This window comes from Hyperolius riggenbachi, chromosome 10 (genome assembly GCF_040937935.1).
Source record: "Hyperolius riggenbachi isolate aHypRig1 chromosome 10, aHypRig1.pri, whole genome shotgun sequence".
NCBI classification, from domain to species: Eukaryota; Metazoa; Chordata; class Amphibia; order Anura; family Hyperoliidae; genus Hyperolius; species Hyperolius riggenbachi.
Window position 1 is genome coordinate 166,550,179 of NC_090655.1, and position 19,796 is coordinate 166,569,974.

Genomic DNA, 19,796 nt, shown 5'->3' on the forward strand with positions numbered 1-19,796 from the left:
TCATGCAAGGTACTGGCTGACAGCATGCCTCTGTTCAACCAGATGCTCGAACATCGCCAGGGTGGAGTTCCAGCGAGTTGGAACATCAATCATGAGTCGGTGCTGTGGAAGGTGCAGCTCCTTCTGCACCTCTTCCAGGCTCGCTACGGCTGCAGGTGAGTGCCGAAAATGATGCACAACCTTCCTTGCCGCCTCAAGGAGTCGGTCCATCCCCTGGTAGGTCCGCAGGAACTTTTGGACTACCAGGTTCAGGACGTGCGCCAGGCAGGGGATGTGGGTCAGGTCTCCTTTGCTGATTGCAGCAACCAGGTTTGCCCCATTGTCGGACACCACCTCTCCGACTCTGAGGCCTCTGGGGGTCAGTCAATTCCTCTCCTGCTCTCGGAGTTTGGCCAGGACATGGTTCGCCGTCAGTTTGGTCTTCCCCAGGCTGACCAATTCCAGCAGCGCTTGGCAGTGGCGGGGCTTCACGCTGCTGCTGAGGCGGGGGGTTTGGGCTGGTGTGCCGGAGGATGGAAGCGGACCAGAGGAACCTGCTTGCAATTCCGCTGACCCTGCATGGTGGCATGTGTTGTTGCTGCTGCTGCTGCTCTGACAGTGCCCGATGCTGCTCCCCCTCCTCACCCCCTTCCACCAAGCTGACCCAATGCGCGGTGAAGGACAGATAGCGGCCTGCCCCAAACCGGCTGCTCCACGAGTCCATGGTAACATGGACCCGTTGACCCACCGCGTGCTCCAGCCCTCTCCCGACATTGGCCATCACAGAGTGGTGAAGTGCAGGGATGGCCGTGCGTGCGAAATAATGTCAGCTGGGGATTTGCCAATCGGGGGCTGCACACATCAGGAGCGCACGCATGTCGCTCCCCTCCTGCACAAGGGAATAAGGCAGGAGTTGGGAGCACATGGCCCGTGCCAGCAAGCCGTTCAGCTGATGCACGCGACGGCTGCTGGGAGGCAGAACCCTGACCACCCCCTGGAAGGTGTCGCTGAGCAGGGTCTGGCGACGCCTTTTGCTGGCCCGGGAATCAGTGGAGGGAGCAGAGGAGGCCACTGAGGACTGGCTGCCAGAACAGGCCTCAGTGTCGGCGGCAGGAGTTGCAGAGGGAGGAGGAGCAGTGCGTTTCTGACGCACTCCTGCTGGTGCTGCTGGAGGAGGTGGAGGAGGGCGGGTGGCTGCTGCCGACGGCTTCGCAGTGGTGGCGGGTCTGCCACTGCCACTGCCAGCTTCCTTAAACTTCATGAACTCCTCATGCTCATGAAAGTGTTTCCCTGCAAGATGGTTGACCAGAGAGGTGGTGCCAAATGCAGAGGGCTCCTTCCCTCTGCTGAGCTGCTGGCGGCACTGGTTGCAGGTGGCATACTTAGAGATGAGCGTAATGACCTAATTACGATTTTGCGAAATTTCGCGTAATTAGTGTAATTACGATTATGGCCGTAAGTACATAATCGTAATGAAGAAGGATTTCGCGAAATTTCGCGTAAGCGTAATTTTCGCATTACAGTCGTATCATGCCGTAATTTCGCATTAAACGCTACCATAATTTCGCGTTAAACCGTAATGCTCCGTATAATATAAAAAAGCCGCCGACTTTAAGGGTTAATAGCAAAGCCCCCTTAAATGCTAAGAGCCTCAAATTTGGAGAATATATTAAGGAGATCAGGAGGAATAAGAGGAAAACATTTTTTTTCAAAAAGACCTTATAGTTTTTGAGAAAATCGATGTTAAAGTTTCAAAGGAAAAATGTAAACATTTAAAAACCCGCCGACTTTAACGGTTAATAGCAAAGCCTGCTTAAAGTTTAGGAACACCAAATTCCCAGGGTATATTAAGGGGATCAGTGGGAATAAGAGGAAAAATTTTTTTTTCAAAAAGACCTTATAGTTTTTGAGAAAATCGATTTTTAAGTTTCAAGGGCGAAAATGTCTTTTAAATGCGGAAAATGTCAGTTTTTTTTGCACAGGTAACAATAGTGTATTATTTTCATAGATTCCCCCAAGTGGGAAGAGTTTTACTTACTTCGTTCTGAGTGTGGGAAATATAAAAAAAAACGATGTGGGGTCCCCCCTCCCAGACCTCTTTAACCCCTTGTCCCCCATGCAGGCTGGGATAGCCAGAATGCGGAGCACCGGCCGCGTGGGGCTCCGCACCCTGACTATACCAGCCCGCATGGTCCATGGATTGGGGGGTCTCGGAAGGGGAGGGGCAGCCAAGCTTTCCCCTCCCCCTCCGAGCCCTTGTCCAATCCAAGGACAAGGGGCTCTTCTCCACCTCCGATGGGCGGTGGAGGCCGCGATTTCCTGGGTGGGGGGTTCATGGTGGAATCTGGGAGTCCCCTTTAAAAAGGGGTCCCCCAGATGCCCACCCCCCTCCCAGGAGAAATGAGTATAGAGGTACTTGTAGTACCCCTTACCCATTTCCTTTAAGAGTTAAAAGTAAATAAACACACAAACACATAGAAAAAGTATTTTAATTGAACAAAAAACATAACCACGAAAAAAGTCCTTTAATATTCTTAATTAACCATTAATACTTACCTGTCCCTTTAAATAAATGATCCCACGCAATATCCTCGGAAATGTTCTATCAGTTACAATGTAACAAAGTTATTATGTAACAACTTTGTTACATTGTAACTACGCCGCACCCGACGCCACTCGCCGCTCAGCCGCCGCATACGCGTCCGTGCAGGACGCTAAGTCCCCGCAGCTCCCGCTGTCCACCCCGCCCACATCTGTCACCCACATGTCACCCACATGTGGGTGACATGTGGGTGACATGTGGGAGAGGCGGGGAGGGCAGCGGAGCCGGCGGGGACTTAGCGTCCTGCACGGACCCGACAGAGCTCTGAGCTATATAGCTCAGAGCTCTGAGAAGCATCTTTGTATTTGGGCTCCAAGGAGCCCCATTGGTCCTTAGCAGACCAATGGGGTTCCTTCAAATCAGAAGGAACCCCATTGGTCTGCTAAGGACCAATGGGGCTCCTTGGAGCCCAAATACAAAGATGCTTTTGAGAGCTCTGAGCTATATAGCTCAGAGCTCGGGTCCTGCAGCGCAGACGCGGTGGCGGCGGCGGCGGTGAGTGACGTCGGGTGCGGCGTAGTTACAATGTAACAAAGTTGTTATATTGTAATAACTTTGTTACATTGTAACTGATAGAACATTTCCGAGGATATTGCGTGGGATCATTTATTTAAAGGGACAGGTAAGTATTAATGGTTAATTAAGAATATTAAAGGACTTTTTTCGTGGTTATGTTTTTTGTTCAATTAAAATACTTTTTCTATGTGTTTGTGTGTTTATTTACTTTTAACTCTTAAAGGAAATGGGTAAGGGGTACTACAAGTACCTCTATACTCATTTCTCCTGGGAGGGGGGTGGGCATCTGGGGGACCCCTTTTTAAAGGGGACTCCCAGATTCCACCATGAACCCCCCACCCAGGAAATCGCGGCCTCCACCGCCCATCGGAGGTGGAGAAGAGCCCCTTGTCCTTGGATTGGACAAGGGCTCGGAGGGGGAGGGGAAAGCTTGGCTGCCCCTCCCCTTCCGAGACCCCCCAATCCATGGACCATGCGGGCTGGTATAGTCAGGGTGCGGAGCCCCACGCGGCCGGTGCTCCGCATTCTGGCTATCCCAGCCTGCATGGGGGACAAGGGGTTAAAGAGGTCTGGGAGGGGGGACCCCACGTCGTTTTTTTTTTATATTTCCCACACTCAGAACGAAGTAAGTAAAACTCTTCCCACTTGGGGGAATCTATGAAAATAATACACTATTGTTACCTGTGCAAAAAAAACTGACATTTTCCGCATTTAAAAGACATTTTCGCCCTTGAAACTTAAAAATCGATTTTCTCAAAAACTATAAGGTCTTTTTGAAAAAAAAATTTTTCCTCTTATTCCCACTGATCCCCTTAATATACCCTGGGAATTTGGTGTTCCTAAACTTTAAGCAGGCTTTGCTATTAACCGTTAAAGTCGGCGGGTTTTTAAATGTTTACATTTTTCCTTTGAAACTTTAACATCGATTTTCTCAAAAACTATAAGGTCTTTTTGAAAAAAAAAATTTTCCTCTTATTCCTCCTGATCTCCTTAATATATTCTCCAAATTTGAGGCTCTTAGCATTTAAGGGGGCTTTGCTATTAACCCTTAAAGTCGGCGGCTTTTTTATATTATACGGAGCGTTACGGTTTAACGCGAAATTATGGTAGCGTTTAATGCGAAATTACGGCATGAACGAAACGCGAAATTTCGCGTTGAAAATTACGCTTACGGTATTTTCAATTACGATTTTAATGGCAATTTCGCTACGCTAATTTCGCATCGTAATCGCAAATTTCGCATGCGTAATTATAGTAATGCGAAATTACGAAAATTTCAGCTCAACTCTAGGCATACTTGCACTCCACATATGGTAGGGTGAAAAAATGCCATATTGGGGAGGTGAAGTTGCCCCTTCGGCTGAAAGGTGCTGCTGCCGCTGGTCTCCCTGTGGTGGTTGGGGGGGGGGGGGTTCTTGGTGCGGCTGGTGGTGGCACTAGCAGAACTTGTCTCCGGATCAGCACGCTGTGTGGCCTGCATACCACGCCCACTTGTGATCCTGCCCATGCCTGCGATGCTGATCCTTCTAGCAAGGCCCACAGACGCATCCTCCTCCTCCTCCAAAGAGCTGATGACATCCCCGCTCCCAGGACCTGGCACCCAGTCTCTGTCCTTCACCTTGTCATCATCATCCTCCCCCTCCGCAAACATGTCTTGCTGGGATCCCACAAACTCCCCTTCTGCATGCATGGGCGGATGGACAGTCACCATGAGCCCATGAGCATTCCTTCCTCCTCCAATTCTGCCGCAACAGCACTCCATAACCCCACTGCGCTTGGGGATAAGAAGAAGGTGCTGAGTGACAGGGTGCTGGTGTCGCCCGCTGGGGCTGGAGAACTGCACTCCTCCTCCTCCTCCCCAGGCAGTGCTGGTCGGCTGCTGCTGCTCTTGTGAACAGGAATGGTGGCGGGGATGGAGGACTCGGTTCCTGAGCTAATGGTGGCCTGCTCATCCACCATCAGTTCCACCACAGAGTCTGCGTCCTTCTCCTCAATAGGACGGCTATGACCTGGCGGTGGGAGGAGCATCTGCGCCACATGCTGCTGCTGCTGTGTCTCTGCAGCGTGACTCCCAGCTGTTGGGCGGCCAAGGCGTCCACGGCTAGTGGCTAATGGTGGAACAGCCACTGGTGCAGACGCAGAACTGCGCATGGTGGTGGTGGCACGGCTGCCATGCCCACGACCTCCTCTCTTGGCGATGCTCTTGCTGCCCTTGCTGCCCCTGCCCAAACCGCGGCTGCCAGTGCCAGACATCGTATATTTTTAATATTATACAAATGAAAAAAAAACCTTATGTATGTAAAGGCGGATGGGACAAGTGGGGTACTTTAATGGGGTGAGACTGGTGGTGGTGGGTGTGTGAGGTGACGGACAGGTGTACTCTACAGCAGAGATCGGTGTAGCGCTAATGAGAGAGTGCGCAGTGCGCACACAAAGACCCTAGCTGACGCTGACTGACGGTGTCCCTATACACAGACTACAGTACAATTCAGCGAATAAGACAAATAGACAAGACAAATAACATTTATATTGCGCTTTTCTCCTTGCGGACTCAAAGCGCCAATACACAATACAAGTAATATAAACAATAGGACGGGTGTAGCACTAACGAGAGGGTGCGGACAGCGCAGACGTGCACTGCGCACACAAAGACCCTAGCTGACGCTGACTGACGGTGTCCCTATACACAGACTACAGTACAGTACAAGTCAGCAAATACACAATAGAAGTAATAGAAAAAAATAAGACAGGTGTAGCACTAACGAGAGGGTGCGGACAGCGCAGACGTGCACTGCGCACACAAAGACCCTAGCTGACGCTGACTGACGGTGTCCCTATACACAGACTACAGTACAATTCAGCGAATACACAATACAAGTAATATAAACAATAGGACGGGTGTAGCACTAACGAGAGGGTGCGGACAGCGCAGACGTGCACTGTGCACACAAAAACCCTAGCTGACGCTGACTGACGGTGTCCCTACCCTATACACAGACTACAGTACAATTCAGCGAATACACAATACAAGTAATATAAACAATAGGACGGGTTTAGCACTAATGAGAGGGTGCGGACAGCGCAAACGTGCACTGCGCACATAAAGACCCTAGCTGACGCTGACTGACGGTGTCCCTATACACAGACTACAGTACAATTCAGCGAATACACAATAGAAGTAATATAAACAATAGGACGGGTGTAGCACTAACGAGAGGGTGCGGACAGCGCAGACGTGCACTGCGCACACAAAGACCCTAGGTAACGCGGTGACGGACGGTCCCTATACACAGACTAGAGTACACTACAGTACTACTAACTAAACAATAGAAGAATCTAGCTAAATAATAGAACAGGCAGTGGCGGATCTAGAGGGGTGCAGACATGGCTAGTGCCATGGGCGCCAGTGCACTATGGGCGCCATGTCTGCCCCCATGTTCCCCGCCACCTCCGCATCTTGTGCCTGCCGTCCAGTGCTCAATTCCTCCGGTCTCCCCCGCCTCCGCCCGCCGGCTCTCTGTCCCTGCTGTTAGAGTTTACATTAGCGGCAAGAGGAGAGACACGGAGTACGCACACCATCCACCCATGCGTCAAATGCGAGAAGTGATGTCATCAGTCACTTCCTGCATTTGAAACGCATCGGGTAGGAAGTGTGCGCCCTCCCCGTCTCGCCTCTTGCTGATAATCTAAACTAATAGCAGGGACAGAGAGCCGGCGGGGGAAACCAGAGTATTTGAGAAGGAATCACAATAGCAACACAGCCACAGGGGGCCCTACTGCGATTTGGAGGTCACAGAGGGCCTCCTGGAGACCCGCGGTGGCCCCCCCCAATGTGCAGATCATCTGCAGTAATGATGGCAGCTTTCAGCTGGAGCGAGTCAGTCAGACTCTCCAGCGTGCATGCAGGCCGCCCAGCCCCCCTTCCTCACCCAGCGTGCACGGAAGCTCTCCAAGCCTGTTGCAGCCTCAGCGAAGACAGAGCTGCGGCTGCTAGATCTATCTGCTCAGGTCAGTGTCCCAGCAGCAGAGAAAGAAAAGCAGTACCCGGCGGAGACAGCTTATGCTTATCAGTGAGTGAATGTGCACAGTGCTGACCGCAGGGGTCATCTGGGGAAGAGAGGGGGGCACAGTATCATAGAAGAACATACTTAGAAAACCTGAGGGGGAGGTGGGAGTCTAGGAGACGCATACTTTTGTAAAAGTGCAGTGTCTGGGGGACACTGCATAATCACTGTTTTTAATAAAAAGGAAAAATCTGTGTGAAAAGTGATCTGTGGCAGATATTTGAATGGTGTCTGGTTCAGGGTCCCCTGATCGTTATTTACCTTACAAGTAGTGATAGCGCAAAATGTTTACTAGCAAACAGTTCACCATGTACCTACTTCCAGGCGAATAAGCTATGGCAGTAGTACGTATGCGTAGGAACGAGCCAGAGGACTGTCCTCAGAGGAGCTCACAATCTAATCCTACCATAGTCATAGTCTAATGTCCTACCATATTATTATGTATTTATATAGCACAGACACTTTCTGCAGCACTTTCTGGCTATTGAAAATTAGTGTGTGTGTGTGTGCGCACAATTACTTTTTTTTGGAGGTGGGGGGGGGGGCAGCAAAACTTTGCTATAGGGCCCTAATATTTCTAGCTATGCCCCTGCCAGGAGGCACAAGATGCGAAGGTGGTGGACATCTAATGTTTGACAGCTAGGAACAGAGAGCCGGGGATGCGAAAGTGGTGAGCACTTTATCCCCCTTTCTTTTTGCAAGTCGCATAAAGTTCTGCTGTGATAGCTCATTAGTCTCAGTGATGCCCATGCAACCCCAAATGCATTGTTCTCCTCACTCTGCCTGCCAGACACCACCAATAATGTATCTAGAGTGGTGCATGCATAGCTTGTGTGCGTTTTGGGGGGGGGGGGGGGTCGGGCTATGCAAGAGATTCTTACAATCTAACTCCTACCGCACTTTGCTACCTAATTATGTGATCTTGATGCCCTTGACTGTGTAATGCTTTTTGTGAGGCCCCTGGCTATTAAATTATTGTATCTGGAGGTGTGTAACTACTTAATATTTAATTGGGAGGCAATAACTACTTGATTAATTATCTGGAGGCATGTGACTACTAGGGGGGCGCAATCTCAGTGTTTGCCACGGGCGCTATATTGCCTAGATACGCCTCTGAGAACAGGTGTGCAGATACAGGACAGGTATAGCAGTAAAGATGGGCCTTGCTAACTACAAAATAGTACAAATCTATCTAACACAGAAGTAGTAGTACAGTAGAGTAGGACAGGTGAGAGCACAGGTAACTAGAGACTAGAGCACAGAGCAGGGCAGGCTGCCTTGTCTAGGCACAGCGCCTAGCTGCTGGCTGCAGCTGCAGCAGTGACAGTCTCCCTCCCTAGTCCCTAATCACACAAACTAAACTGCCTAAAATACAATCTATCTACAATACAAAGCAATACAGTTGAATATTAAGTGTTGGAGTGTAAAAACGCTTGGTTTAGAACAATAAAAATGCACTTGCACACAGACAAAAAGCACTGGAGCAGTCTCTCAGTACAGTTAGTCAGTAAGTCGCAAGCAGGACGAGTGAGGCAAGATGGCATCCGCTATTTATAGAGTGGGGCTTGGCCAGGCTCCCCCTCTGTGATTGGCTGCAGTCAGAGGGCTGGGAGCCCTCTGATTCGCTTGTGAGGACTCGAGGTGACGTCAGACGTGACGCTATCCGAGCTGGTGATGCTATCCAAGCTCGGATAGCTAGGATATCTCCGGATAGCTGCTTGCTATCCGAGTGCGCTCGGATAGCACAGCCCGGATAGCTAATACTATTCGAGCTCGGTATTCAAGCTCGAATAGTGAAAAAAGAGCTAGGATATCCGAGTATCTCGGATATCCTAGCTCAGATGAGCACCACTGATCACACTTTCTGTGATAGGGTGCCGAACAAAGGTGTAGTGTTGTTGCCCATAGAAACCAATAAATATTTATTACAATTGGTGTCGTGAAACCCAGTGCTGTCTCGCAGAACAGACAGAAAAAGTCCGGGGCCAGAGTTGTCAGTCTATCAAGGACATTCAGTGTCAAACACAGCAAAAAGCAAGAAGAAGAAGCTGAGCTGTAAGAGATAAGTGCGGGCAGTGAGAGACCCTGCACGAAGAGAGAGCCAGATCCCAGCGGCAGATCTTGACATGTGCATCCCCCACCTGTGATGTACACACAGGTTAAAGCCAAAATATGGATAGAGAAGGAGCATGCCTTGGCAGGGTTTTTGGCAGATTTCCCGAGAGGAAGCTATCCATTGAGAAGAAGTGTTTACTCATTGCTCCGCGTGTCAAGAAGATCTGTGGTACAAAAAAACTGCTGAAGGCTGGGAAGGCTCATAAAAATCAGCTGGTAAAGAGCCAGAGGACTCACCAAGCAAGGCGTCTGATCAGGCAAGTTTTTATTTGTTATAGAGATTAATATATAGTGTACAGTGATGTGAAAAACTATTTGCCCCCTTCCTAATTTCTTATTATTTTGCATGTTTGTCACACTTAAATGCTTCTGCTCATCAAAAACCGTTAACTATTAGTCAAAGATAACATAATTGAACACAAAATGCAGTTTTAAATGATGGTTTTTATTATTTAGTGAGAGAAAAAACTCCAAATCTACATGGCCCTGTGTGAAAAAGTGATTGTCCCCCCTTGTTAAAAAATAACTTAACTGTGGTTTATCAGTGTTCAACTGAGTTCAATTTCTCTAGTCACCCCCGGGCCTGATTACTGCCACACCTGTTTCAATCAAGAACCAATCACTTAAATAGGAGCTATCTGACACAGAGAAGTAGACCAAAAGCACCTCAAAAGCTAGACATCATGCCAAGATCCAAAGAAATTCAGGAACAAATGAGAACAAAAGTAATTGAGATCTATCAGTCTGGTAAAAGCTATAAAGCAATTTCTAAAGCTTTGGGACTCCAGCGAACCACAGTGAGAGCCATTATCCACAAATGGCAAAAACATGGAACAGTGATGAACCTTCCCAGGAGTGGCCGGCCGACCAAAATTACCCTAAGAGCGCAGAGAAAACTCATCCGAGAGGCCACAAAAGACCCCAGGACAACATCTAAAGAACTGCAGGCCTCACTTGCCTCAATTAAGGTCAGTGTTCACGACTCCACCATAAGAAAGAGACTGGGCAAAAACAGCCTGCATGGCAGATATCCAAGGCGCAAACCACTTTTAAGCAAAAAGAACATTAAGGCTCGTCTCAATTTAGCGAAAAAACATCTCAATGATTGCCAAGACTTTTGGGAAAATACCTTGTGAACCGACGAGACAAAAGTTGAACTTTTTGGAAGGTGTGTGTCCCGTTACCTATGGGACACGCATTTCAGCAAAAGAACATCATACCAACAGTAAAATATGGTGGTGGTAGTGTGATGGTCTGGGGTTGTTTTGCTGCTTCAGGACCTGGAAGGCTTGCTGTGATAGATGGAACCATGAATTCTACTGTCTACCAAAAAATCCTGAAGGAGAATGTCCGGCCATCTGTTCGTCAACTCAAACTGAAGCGATCTTGGGTGCTGCAGCAGGACAATGACCCAAAACACACCAGCAAATCCACCTCTGAATGGCTGAAGAAAAACAAAATGAAGACTTTGGAGTGGCCTAATCAAAGTCCTGACCTGAATCCTATTGAGATGTTGTGGCATGACCTTAAAAAGGCGGTTCACGCTAGAAAACCCTCAAATAAAGCTGAATTACAACAATTCTGCAAAGATGAGTGGGACAAAATTCTTCAAGAGCGCTGTAAAAGACTCATTGCAAGTTATCGCAAATGCTTGATTGCAGTTATTGCTGCTAAGGGTGGCCCAACCAGTTATTACCGTAGGTTCAGTTTTCAGGTTTCTTTTTCACACAGGTTTTGAGTTTTTTTTCTCACTAAATAATAAAAACCATCATTTAAAACTGCATTTTGTGTTCAATTATGTTATCTTTGACTAATAGTTAACGTTTTTTGATGAGCAGAAACATTTAAGCGTGACAAACATGCAAAAGAATAAGAAATCAGGAAGGGGGCAAATAGTTTTTCCCATCACTGTATGTGGTTGTTTGGTTTTAGTTTAGTTTTGTTTTTGTAAAGTGAAGCAGTGTTTTTTTTCTCTCTTCTCCCTCTCTGACTGTGAAGATGAGGGCCCTCCCCATGCCAGCGAGAATGTAGTGGATGGGAGGGGAGTGGAACAGCTTAACTGGGAGGAGTTCAAGTGTGAGAGAGCAGTGGGAAGTTGGAGCTTATGCAGGGTAAAAATGTCTGTTTCTATGCATACAGCTGTATGTTGTAATGTCAGTTTGATTGCATAGCGCAGCAAATGAGCAGTGAGCTGGCAAATAAATGCAGGAATTTTTCTTCTCTCTCTCTGTCTTCTGGGTATGGATGAGAGGCATATATGTAGAATGTTAGGCAGGTGTAACGACCAGTGATTTGTGTGCAAATGCATATTTCTTGTGATTTAATGGTCTGTTACTGTGTATTGTGTGAGAAGCTGTGGGCATGGTACAGTTAGTGCGATAGGCACGCCCCTGTGCCTTTCTACGGGGGGGGGGGGGGGGGGGGGGGGCAACTCCTTCCTTTGGAGAGAGAGGGAGGGAGGGAGGGATGAGATGGATGGATGATGATCGGTTTATGGCAAGAATTTGAAAGTTGCAGATGTGAGATTGTGTGACGCAGTTTGTTGGTTTTTGTTGTGAGATTATAGAAGTGGGTGTTTGAATATATTTGTGGTTCCGTCCATGAGTACATTTGTTTTATTCTGAGCGGTTTGTTGTTGTTTTTTATTGTGTTTTGGCCACCCCCGCACAAAATGACATTAGCTATTTGGTATGTCAGGGGCGTGAGAGCATAGCAGTGGGAGTTTGCTTCTATGTGAGGGCGAATTTGTTGCTTCAAAGGAAATGGAGAGGTTTGAAAGTATATACGTTATGCTGCGAAGCGTGATGCTGCATGATATAGATTGGGGCAGTTCTTTTGTCCGTCACAGAATCGGAGCTCTGTTTAAAGTTGTATGATCTACTGTATGACACAGGAGTACATTTATCTGTCCGTGAGCTAATTCATTTTATTTTTCTTAGCATGTCTGAGTCAGAAGCAGTGTATGTAAAGTTGTTCGGTATTATAAGTCTGTGGTTTCCGAGCTGTTTTCCTAAAAAGAATTTGAAAGTTGATGCTTTATGTTGAGGGGTGTTCTTCCTCATGAAATAAGTGGTGTTTCACTTTGGTATGTGTTTTTTTTCTGCATTTTTAGCCGAGAGATGCCTGATTGTAAGTGTTGTGAAAAATCTTTTTTTTTTTTTCCTGTAAAGGTTTGCATTTATGAAGACGAATAGCAGACTGGTGGTAGGTCTGTCATGTTCCAGTTTCCAAGATGGTGATACAGCTCAAGGAAGGGTCGCTCCAAAATGTGTGACGTGTGAAGCTCACATACAGTGGGTTGCAAAAGTATTCGGCCCCCTTGAAGTTTTCCACATTTTGTCATATTACTGCCACAAATATGAATCAATTTTATTGGAATTCCACATGAAAGACCAACACAAAGTGTTGTACACATGAGAAGTGGAACGAAAATCATACATGATTCCAAACATTTTTTACAAATCAATAACTGCAAAGTGCTGTGTGCATAATTATTCGGCCCCCTTTGATCTGAGTGCAGTCAGTTGCCTATAGACATTGCCTGATGAGTGCTAATGACTAAATAGAGTGCACTTGTGTGTAATCTAATGTCAGTACAAATATAGCTGCTCTGTGAGGGCCTCAGAGGTTGTCTAAGAGAATCTTGGGAGCAACAACACCGTGAAGTCCAAAGAACACACAAGACAGGTCAGGGATCACGTTATTGAGAAATTTAAAGCAGGCTTAGGCTACAAAAAGATTTCCGAAGCCTTGAACATCCCACGGAGCACTGTTCAAGCGATCATTCAGAAATGGAAGGAGTATCGCACAACTGTAAACCTACCAAGACAAGGCCATCCACCTAAACTCACAGGCCGAACCAGGAGAGTGCTGATCAGAAATGCAGTCAAGAGGCCCATGGTGACTCTGGACGAGCTGCAGAGATCTACAGCTCAGGTGGGAGACTCTGTCCACAGGACAACTATTAGTCATGCACTGTACAAAGTTGGCCTTTATGGAAGAGTGGCAAGAAGAAAGGCATTGTTAACAGAAAGCATAGGAAGTCCCGTTTGCAGTTTGCCACAAGCCATGTGGGGGACACAGCAACCATGTGGAAGAAGGTGCTCTGGTTAGATGAGACCAAAATGGAACTTATTGGCCAAAATGCAAAACACTATGTGTGGTGGAAAACTAACACTGCACATCACTCCGAACACACAACCCCCACTGTCAAATATGGTGGTGGCAGCATCATGCTCCCCCCGTGCATCTCTTCAGCAGGGACTGGGAAGCTAGTCAGAGTTGATGGGAAGATGGATGGAGCCAAATAGAGGGAAAACTTGGAAGAAAACCTCTTGGAGACTGTAAAAGACTTAAGACTGGGGCGGAGGTTCACCTTCCAGCAGGACAACGACCCTAAACATAAAGCCAGGGCAACAATGGATTGGTTTAAAACAAAACATATCTATGTGTTAGAATGGCCCAGTCAAAGTCCAGTTCTAAATCCAATCGAGAATCTGTGGCAAGATCTGAAAACTGCTGTTCACAAATGCTGTCCATCTAATCTGACTGAGCTGGAGCTGTTTTGCAAAGAAGAATGGGCAAGGATTTCAGTCTCTAGATGTGCAAAGCTGGTAGAGACATACTCTAAAAGACTGGCAGCTGTAATTGCAGCAAAAGGTGGTTCTACAAAGTATTGACTCAGAGGGCGGAATAATTACGCACACCCCACTTTGCAGTTATTTATTTGTAAAAAAAAAATTGGAATGATGTATGATTTCCGATCCACTTCTCATGTGTACACCACTTTGTTTTGGTCTTTGTCGTGGAATTCCAATAAAATTGATGCATGTTTGTGGCAGTAATGTGACAAAATGTGGAAAACTTCAAGGTGGCCCGAATACTTTTGCAACCCACTGTATGTACCGGGGGGGGGGGGGGGGATGAGGGCAAGAGCTTCCAAAGGTGAAGTCCGTGGGAGCATATTTTTAAAAAGGTAAGTACTTATGACATTGTACATAAGGTATTGGAGAGGAGTTTAGCTCCATTCTACCAAAGAGAGTAAACAAAGTTCAAGAGAACTATACAAGATCAATCATGGTATATATTGATCAATCTAAGTTGTACAAAGTAAATTTGTAGTTTGACAATATGGAATCGAGAAAGCTGAGGTGCTGGCAGCAGAGACAGAGATGGAGATGTCAGTCAGACAAGCAAAGTTTCCAGAGGCCAAACCTGGTTTGGAGAACAGTGAGATTTCCAAGATCAGAAGGAGACTAAAAAAACTGACTAAACAAAGCATAATGCAAATTGCTAATGTTTTTCTTTCTCAAGGAGGTGCTCTCATAATGAAGAGTACCGTGCTTATGTGTAACGATTGGTGTCAGCACGCAGAGAGAATCTGATTATTGGTGATCTGCAGTATCACCAAGAATTTAGATATATACCTGATTATTGATGATCTGCAGAATCACCGATAATACTGATATATTGCTAACCTCTGGACACCTAAGGTGTGTGAGTGTTTGGTGTAACAGTAATACTTTGAGACATGCACCTGCTGAGCAGGTGATCGGAAGCAGCCTGGAATACTGCTTTTGAGGACACTGGAACCGTCCAGCAGCCTGAGACTCTCCAAGGGGTGGAGTCAGGCTGGAGATGGGAAGGACCAGAGCAGAGCAGGGACAAGGTCCTCCAGCACCCAAGGCTGAGACTCCAAAGTGCGCCCCCCCCCCCCCATCCCTCCTATCCCAGCTGTCCCACACTGATTGCTATTAGATTAAGAGGGCCACAGGGCCCACAACCCCCCCAACACCTTAATATTTAGTTATCTGGCTTGCAGTCACTGCTATGTATCCCCTTATCTTATTTCTTTTTGCTTCATACACAATTAGGAATGACAACTGAATGAATTGTGTGCCCCCTCCTACACTGCGCGCTTAGGCTGGAGCCTCTCCAGCCTATGCCTCAGCCCGGCCCTGGACCAGAGTGTGAGTGACACCTGAAGGTGGATGTCACTATCAGATCTGGAGACTATCTCTAGACGGAGAGATAGCTCTCGAGGTCGGGCAAGCCAGGTCGGCAACACACGGTCAGATAAAGTGCATAGACAGAAAACTGATTCGGTATCCAAGGCAAGCAGGGTTTGGCAACAGAAAATCAGATATGCGAGGTACCGAATCAGATGACAGAGGAGTAGTCAGAAAAGCAATAAGTCATAACAGATATCAAACAATGCCTAGTCTGGGTGTGAGGTCCTTGGTCTCTACACCCTGGAACTAGTCTGAAGTATAACAGAGTGAATTGTACAAGTTCCCTAGTCTTTGGTGCGAGGTCCGTGGTCTCAGCACCCTGGAACTAGTCTGGAGTATAACACAGATGACTATACAGTTCTCTAATCTTTGGTGCGAGGTCCGTGGTCTCAGCACCCTGGAACTAGTCTGGAGTATAACACAGATGAAAATACAGTTCCCTAATCTGGGTGTGAGGTCCATGGTCTCTACACCCTGGAACTAGTCTAAGCATAAACAGAATAATAACACAAAGTTTCTGGCTCAGTGTGAATTCCCAGGGGCTCCTGGTTCAAACACACTGTGAGATCTGACAAAGGTCTGAGTGCTTCCACATAGTGATCGCAACGGCAGACCATTTGTGACTGGCCAGCAGCAAGTACATATGGAGCAGTGCTCTCCAGCACCGCCCCTGAATGATCAACCAATAGAATCTTGCCCTGGCGTCAGCTGATCAGCGCGATCAGCTGACCTTCTCCTGTTTAGCATAAGAGTTCTGCCTCTCAGCGCTCGCGCGTGTTCCTCAGCCTGTGTGCACTAACAGACCCAGACTCACGCCGCTCCGCACAGACCGCTGCGCTGGACGCGTAATCCGCCGCCTCCCTGCTGTCACAGGCGGCGTTCCGCGTTCTGCCCTGCCACTAGACGCACGCGTCCGCGTGCAAACCGCCGCATTGGACGCGGAAACAGCCGCCTCCCCAACACCAAACGCGGCGGCTTTTCCACGTTCTCTCACAGTACCCCCCCCCCCGGAGGAGTGGACTCTGCACATCTCCTGCCCGGCTTCTCAGGATGCAAGTTATGGAACTCCCTTTTTAAATCCTCTGCGTGCATGCGACATTCTGGCACCCAAGTTCTTTCCTCAATGCCATATCCCTTCCAGTGCACTAAATACTGCACGGAGTTCTGCACAAGCCGGGAGTCCAGAATCTTTTCAATTTCATACTCAGGTTGATCATCAATCAACACAGGGGGGGGGGGGGGGAGCGGAATCCACATGCACTGCTGGCTTGAGCAAGGACACATGAAACGATCTCACCCCTCGCATGCTGTTGGGGAGATCGATGGCATAGGTGACGTTATTGATTTTCCTGGTTACTGGAAATGGGCCCACAAACCTGGGACCTAACTTGGGCGAGAGTTGCTTCAGCGCCAAATGTCGTGTGGATACCCAAACCAAGTCTCCTGGAAGAAATTCCCACTCGATGGAACGTCTCTTATCAGCCTGTTTTTTCTGACTTTGAAAAGCCCTCCTCAGATTTCTTTCTACAATTCCCCACACTTGTCTTAAAGAGAATCTGTATTGTTAAAATCGCACAAAAGTAAACATACCAGTGCGTTAAGGGACATCTCCTATTACCCTCTGTCACAATTTCGCCACTCCCCGCCGCATTAAAAGTGGTTAAAAACAGTTTTAAAAAGTTTGTTTATAAACAAACAAAATGGCCACCAAAACAGGAAGTAGGTTGATGTACAGTATGTCCACACATAGAAAATACATCCATACACAAGCAGGCTGTATACAGCATTCCTTTTGAATCTCAAGAGATCATTTGTGTGTTTCTTTCCCCCCTGAGGGGGGAGTGCATAGCAGAACCACAACACTGAAGAACTTGGCAGCCTTCCAGACACAGGCTGACAAGTCTGACAAGGGAAAGATACATTGATTTATTACAGAGACTGTGATAGTACAAAGTGCTGCAGTAAGCCAGAACACATTAGAATAGCTTTTGGAACTTGTAGGATTATAAAAAACAGGATGCAATTTTTGTTACGGAGTCTCTTTAAAGACTTCTGCCAATCCTCCAGGGCTGGAAACGGGGTGGCAGCCACTGGTAATGAGGTGAACTTAGGCGATCTCCCCGTCACCACCTGGAATGGGGAAAAACCTGAGGAAGCACTTTTCAGATTGTTGTGTGCAAATTCTGCATAGGGCAAGAATTTGACCCAGTCAGTTTGAGCATCCGCCACATAACATCTTAAGAACTGTTCCAGAGACTGATTGGTTCTTTCGGTCTGGCCATTGGTCTGTGGGTGGTAGCCTGATGAGAAAGATAGCCCCATGTTTAACTGATGGCAGAATGCCCTCCAAAATTTAGAGACAAATTGGACTCCTCGATCTGAGACTATATTTTCCGGAATCCCATGCATTCGGAAAATATGTTGGATAAAAAGATCGGCCAGCTCCTGGGCCGAGGGGAGTCCTTTCAGAGGAACAAAGTGGGCCATCTTGCCAAAGCGATCGGCTACCACCCAAATGACCGTCATGCCCTCAGACCTGGGGAGTTCACCCACAAAATCCATGGACAGGTGGGTCCATGGCTCACTCGGGACTGGCAATGGTTGCAAAGTCCCTCCCAACAGGTGCCTGTCTGGAGGGTTTGCTTCTAGCACACAATGCACATTCTCTTACATACTCTTTGCAGTCAACGGCCAGTGAAGGCCACCAGGCACATCTCGCAATGAGATCCTGAGTTCTGGTGGCCCCAGGATGCCCCGCATTCTTGTGAGAACTGCAGTATCTGTAGACGAAAAGACATGGGGACAAACATGACCCCTTCAGGCTTTCCCTCTGGCACATCCTGTTGGAATGGAGCCAACGTCTCTGTCCAGTCCTCCCAGGTCTCAGTGGCAGCCAGAACCACTTTCTGAGGGAGAATGGTCTCTGGGTCTGAGGGCTGTGCTGTTTTGGGCTCAAAACATCTGGACAAGGCATCAGCCTTGATGTTTTTACTACCAGGGGTATACGTGATTACAAATCTGAATCTCGAGAAAAATAATGACCACCGAGCCTGTCGGGCCTAAGTCTCTTAGCGCCTTCAATGTACTCCAAATTCTTGTGGTCAGTATAGACAGTAATGGTATGTTCTGCGCCTTCTAGCCAATGTCGCCATTCCTCAAAGGCCAACTTAATGGCTAGAAGTTCCCTATTGCCTATATCGTAGTTTTTCTCTGCGGGCAAAAATCTAAGAGAAAAATAGGCACAAGGGTGTTACCTTCCCTGCAGCCCAGAACGCTGAGACAGCACAGCCCCCACCCCTACCTCTGAGGCATCTACCTCTAAAATAAAGGGGAAAGTGGTGTCGACATGTCTCAAAATGGGTGCAGTACAGAACAACTTCTTTAGGATGGAGAAAGCAGCATGGGCCTCAGGGGACCAGTGATGAGTATCTGCCCCTTTCTTAGTGAGACTGGTAAGAGGTGAAATCACCGTAGAGTACCCCTTTATAAACCTCCTATAGTAATTGGCGAACCCCAGGAACCTTTTGGAGTGCCTTCAGACCCACAGGTTGAGGCCACTCCAGGACAGCTGGGACTTTTCCAGGGTCCATAGAGATTGAAATAATGTATCCCAAGAAGGCGACAGATGTTACCTCGAAAATGCACTTCTCCAGCTTAGCGTAGAGCATATTCTGTCTCAATTTCCGTAACACAAATTCAATGTGTTTTCTGTGCTCAGAGAGGCTGGACGAGAAGATTAGTATGTCGTCTAAATATACTAAGACGAATCTGCCCAATACCTCTCTGAAAACTTAATTAATTATTTCTTGAAAGACGGCCGTGGCGTTAAACAACCTGAAGGGCATCACCAGGTACTCGTAGTGCCCGTCGGGTGTGTTAAAGGCCGTCTTCCACTCTTCACCGTCCCTGATTCACACAAGATTGTATGCACCCCTTAAATCCAGTTTCGAGAAGATCTTAGCATTGGTGACCTGAGTAAACAAATCGTCTATTAAAGGCAAGGGATAGCGATTTTTTACTGTGATTTTATTTAGGCCCCGATAATCAATGCATGGACGGAGGCCTCCATCCTTCTTTTTCACAAAAGAACCCTGCCCCTGCCGGGGACCGAGAAGGGCGAATAAAACCTTTAGCTAAGTTCTCCCGTATGTATTCCTGCATGGCCAATTTCTCTGGCCCAGACAAATTATAAAGGTGATCTCTAGGGGGCATACAACCAGACCTGAGATCAATGGGGCAATCAAAAGGACGGTGTGGAGTAAGTTTATCTGCTGCCTTGGGACAAAATACGTCCGCAAAATCTGAATACTTATCTGGCAAACCCTCCATATGAATCTTGGTTTTACCAAAGGTTACTTTTGCTAGACAATGATGATCGCAATGGGTAGACCAGCTCGTTAGCTGACCAGTAGCCCAATTGATCTGAGGCGAGTGAATCTGTAACCATGGCATGCCAAGAATGATCGTGGAGGTTGCCATTCGTAACACAAAAAATGATAAACTTTCTCT